Genomic DNA, 5,140 nt, shown 5'->3' on the forward strand with positions numbered 1-5,140 from the left:
CCTAGAATACTGAGCTGCAACAAAACATTGTTAGACAAGAGAAGGGATATTCAAGAAGTGTTTAGTAGCCTAGACATAGGATTCAGAGACAGCAACTCCCAAGCTCAAATCCCACCAACTCTATTCATAGCCTAGAACAAATCATTTACCTCTCAGGGCCTGATTTTCAAGAATGTGTATAATGCAGTTGTATGTAGAAAAACATGTGCAATTATACACCTAGGCCCTCTTTCTGCAACACTTATACATGTATGTAATTTTATTCACATGAATAGTCATACTGAAATCAGTCAATGGTACTGCTTTCAGCTCAGGATTCTAATTTGCACCCACCGCTACTATGACTATGCGTAAAAAAATAACATTTGTATGTGCAAATTGTCAAATACATAACTGATGGTTTTAAAGCTTAAACATTTGTGGTAATCTTGTGTGCATGCTAAGATCAAAATATAATATGTAATATTTCTGAAAAAATTATGACCTTCTGTGTTTCAGTTACCACATCAGTAAAACAGGGACAATACTTGAGTTTCACCAGGGTGTTATGAAAATTGAATTGTTAAATGTGTGTAAAGTGCTATTAAGAGCCAAATTTGCTAAAGCCTGAATACATATTTTGCCCATGCCTAGCTTAAGCAGGTAAATACCCCAATGCACCTGCAGATCACTGGTTTTCACACACACTCCATAAGCACTAAGTATTATTACTATTATAACTTCATTAAGGCAATTCCTGCTGTTATTAGGCTGTCCATCTGCCTTGGTTTACAAAAGTTATTCAAGGGTTTTTATTCAAGCCTTTGCACACAGTAGCATCAGATTTCAGCTGTCTTTAACTGTCAGGAGCATCCTCATGTCTAGCTAGCATCCTCATGGGGACAGAGGTACTTATTATGAATCATCTGTTTTATTTCTGAAACATATTATAGGCAAATATGAAGCTTGCCAGAGTGAAACTGCAGGTTGTGGGAGCAAATAGAGGAAAAATATCATCCTGAGCCTTCAGATTTTCAGAGGGGGATGTACGGCAAACACATGCTTTGAAGAGAAGAATGAAAGAGCCTATAACAAATGTTGGCGTATTTAGTTTTAATGCTTGTCTCACAGCAGAGCCAGCTTGGTAGGATTCACTAGTCTTTCCATTACCATAGCAACCCCTGCTTGTCAGAGCAGAGCTGATCAGATGCAGGCTTCTCACTTATGGAAACAATCTGCTAAACCTCTAATCTGCATTTCCACAAACCAATGGGATTTTCAGTTCCTATCTTTCAGAAAGGCAATCTCATACAGTACATCACCAGGGCGACCCTTCTGATGTGAATCTGTGCACCCTACCTTTCACTGAACCCAAGTTCTGGACTGTTCAATATAGCTAAAAGTGGAAGAGAATGACTGAAATGATAAGCTTTGCACAGGGGAAGTTTTTAAACAGGTTTTTTATTTAGGGAAATAATATTTAGCATTTATACAATGATACATCACTGGGCCCAGTCTCATATGCACTGAAGTCAATAGGAGTTTCTCTGTTTGTTACAACGGGAGCAGGATGATGCCCACTGTTTGGGTATCTCCAACATACTCTCATAAGATATTCAAATAGTATTATCACTATTTTACAGATGGGGAAATTGAGGTGGTGGGTGCAGTGATTTTTCCAAAAAAGTTACAAAATAAAGTCAGTGGCAGAGTTTTTCTCCAAACCCTGTGCTCAGTTCTTACATTATGTTGCCATCTCATAGTATTATTATTCTAATTGACACCTGTCTAAAAGATAGAATCACTATTGCTATTGTTTTATCAGTTACTGGTGTATTCTGCACTTGGCACAAAACCCCCCCACCTTTCTCAATCTTTTAGGGATCTCCTGTCCTCTACAGCAGGATAGTTTGGACACAACCAAATTGGATATAATCCTGAACAGAAGTTTTGAGGTTGCTAGAAACAGAGACTTCAAAAATCCCAAATTAAGTATGCACTATATCTATTCCTTCTTTTGCCTTCCTCTTCAACCTCACTTTCTCAGCACAGAGGGCTAGACTGTCTTACCACAGGGCAAATATATTCAATTCAAAGGGAGCTTTGCCCAGGAGACTTAGTTAGGTCTTCCAGGATTTGTTCCTACACACAGACTTATAAAGTGGAAGCAGAAAGAACTAACTCATTATACAATAGCTAGAGAACAAGGAAAGGTACATTGCTTATTGTTGAATATACAGGCCCTCTGCAAGTATAATTTAGAGTATTTCTAATACAGTATTAAATAAAACAATAACTTTGCTTCACAAAGTCAGAAAGCCAGTGCTTCATATTCTTAATGTACCTACTTTACCAAAGACTTGAGAGAGTTGCAAAGGATTAGGCAGTTTTGCAGTTAATCTGTCTCCTTCAAACATGACTACTCAATGTAAATTGTTTTGATATAAGAAGCAATAAAGCAAGGATCTTGCCTGCAGATAAGCAATAAAATTTCAGCTACCAAATATCCTTAATTCTAATGATTATATTTAGGCTTCGAAGCATCAGATTTTTACTGGTAAATTTCAATAAATGTCGTTTTCACTATATACAGGGACTGAATGCACTCTTGTATTCACACCCTACACACCACTGTAATAATCTTTGTACAAAATATGCCTTGTAAGGTATTATTTACAAATTAATAACTTGCTACTCAATAACATCATGGTGAGATGTATATAGCAATATTATATGTAAAGTTATGGATAAACCTGTTTCTCAAAGACAAAGGACAAACTCCAGCTTCTAGGCAGGTGTCATCAAAGGTGATCGGCAATCACCTATCACATGGCCATTCTCTGGCAAAGAAGGCGAGGGGGAGAGCAGAAACAAACATATCTGCATCTTAGCAAAAAACACCGTGGAACCTCTTTCACCACTAGACTCTGACTCCAACCTCCCACTAAGAACAAACTTTTTCCTGAGGGTTACCCCTAGATAATGCATTTCAAAGGGTGACCAGACTATAAAAGTGAGGGGCAAAAGCACTCCAAGTTCTCTCTCCCTATCCATCTCTCACTCTTTCACCTAAGATGACAAAAAAACAAAAAACAAACAAAACAACTCAGCCCATTTGGTCAATCCTGTTGCTAGGAACATGTGGTAAGAAGTTTATCTTGAACCAAGTCTAGGTTGTTAAGTTTTAGTCCTAGGAAGCATTTTATCTTTCTCTCTCTTGTGACCATTTCTGACTTTAAGGTCTTATACATGTACTCACTTAAAATCTATCTCCTTGTAGATAAATATACTTGTTTTATTCTTTAATGAAAGCTACTCCAGTGTTGTGAACTGTGAGGATAACTCCATGTAGGATAGCTGACTGTTGTATATTGATCCTGTTATAGAGGCAATGGACCTAAAATATCTGGACAGCCAAAGAGAGGGCTGGACAGTTGAGAACACACTTCTTTGGGAAAAATTCAAGACTGGGAGAGCATTGGGACCACCCTGCAGAGTAACCAAGGCTGCTGGAAGCCGCTGTGGTCTGACTCTTGTGTCAGAGTTGCTGAACTAGGACTGTGACTGTATGTGGACACTCAGAGTGTGACCTGCATGCTGGCAGGCTGTTTGTGAGCGGCCCAGGTTGGAGCTACAGCAACAAAGCATTACGAAACACCCCAAGTTGCAGGGCAGGAGTGACACAGCCCCTCACTTGTTTGGACTGCACCTTGGAATATCTTACACACACAAACTGAAGAAAAAATATTTCTATTGATAATAAAAATGAACACACAGGCAAAGAAAAAAAATACTGAGATGAGAGGTCAATTTAAGCATTTTAGTTTGCATATTTTGCCATATGTTGACAATTTGTGTTTTAAAAGTTATAAAGCTTTAACTTTTTGAATCTCAATGTCTACTGTAAATAACTAATTACTTTCAGACCCTCCATAAATTGCCCGAACTGTAAAAATTTAAATATATAAAAACAGAAAATGATGCTTCTAAATTCATAATTTTGTGCAACTGTTTAAATTTAACTAGATAAAATTTGAAAATAGTTCTTAAAAATAAACATTGATATCGTGTCAAAATTATAAAAAAATAAAAATCAAATTTTGCCAAGCCTAATTATACTCAAATGTTTTTGTTTGGATTAAGAAAAAAATCTTCCATGGCACATATATGTTAAAAGACATGGTCCTAAATCAGATGGAAAATATGATGTATAAGGCATTGATAAATATTTGTTACAAGACTAGCTAGAACTTTAGTCACTGAGAAATGTTAGAGATATAAACCAGGCAAGGATGCACCTTGTCTAACAATGGTCAATTACAGTGTCTAGTACAAGTGACTCATTTCAGTATTTATTACTGAGCACTCATGTTTTATGTGCGTTTAAATTATTATCTTAAAGATTGTGACATTCATGGACTGAGAATGATTTAAAATAGACTCTTGCATTTATTCATATCAGATAATTTGCAGGGAGGCTCTTAAGTTTTTAGCCGCCCACGTCGGTGTTAAATTGAATGGATTCTAATGAAATGAAAACAAATTCCGTATGTTCATTTTATTCTGGGCCACTTTTCAATGCCTGCCAACCATGTCTAATTTTGACAATTATAAGACATTAAATTGAAGCAGAATCCAAACGAACCTTTCTTCCTTTATCCAAATTAACACATTTTTGATCTGGGCCAATACTGAGGAGAAGCCTCACTCACCAGTTGACATGTTAAGTTTATATAATTGATGACACTGTACCTTGAGAAGTTCTTCCATCACTCTAACCATCTCCTCCTCCTTTGCGGATTTTATTCATGCTACCTATACATTCCAGCTCATTCTGTTTGCTTTCTCTGCTGAAAAATAAACCCATAAATATAGTTAATATTGCATATAACCCTTCTGAATCAAATAGTTGAAGTGTTTTTCCTAGAAAATGGAACGAATATTACAAATGTTGATATCCCATTACCTTCAGATGTATGATCTTATTATGGACCATAACGCTATTATCACTGATTATGTCTGCTGAAGCTAGTGATATTTGCATTAAAACCTGGATGTCAATCCCCAAAAGTTCTTTTAGTAGTGTAGAAACCCGAAAGAAACTTGGGGTTTCAGTACAATGTAGTCCATGAAACATGAACACAGGTATAAAAACATTAAA

The sequence above is a fragment of the Emydura macquarii genome, unplaced genomic scaffold (genome assembly GCF_026122565.2).
Source record: "Emydura macquarii macquarii isolate MOO-44397 ecotype Brisbane River unplaced genomic scaffold, CSIRO-AGI_Emac_v2 contig_295, whole genome shotgun sequence".
In the NCBI taxonomy this organism is placed as follows: Eukaryota; Metazoa; Chordata; order Testudines; family Chelidae; genus Emydura; species Emydura macquarii.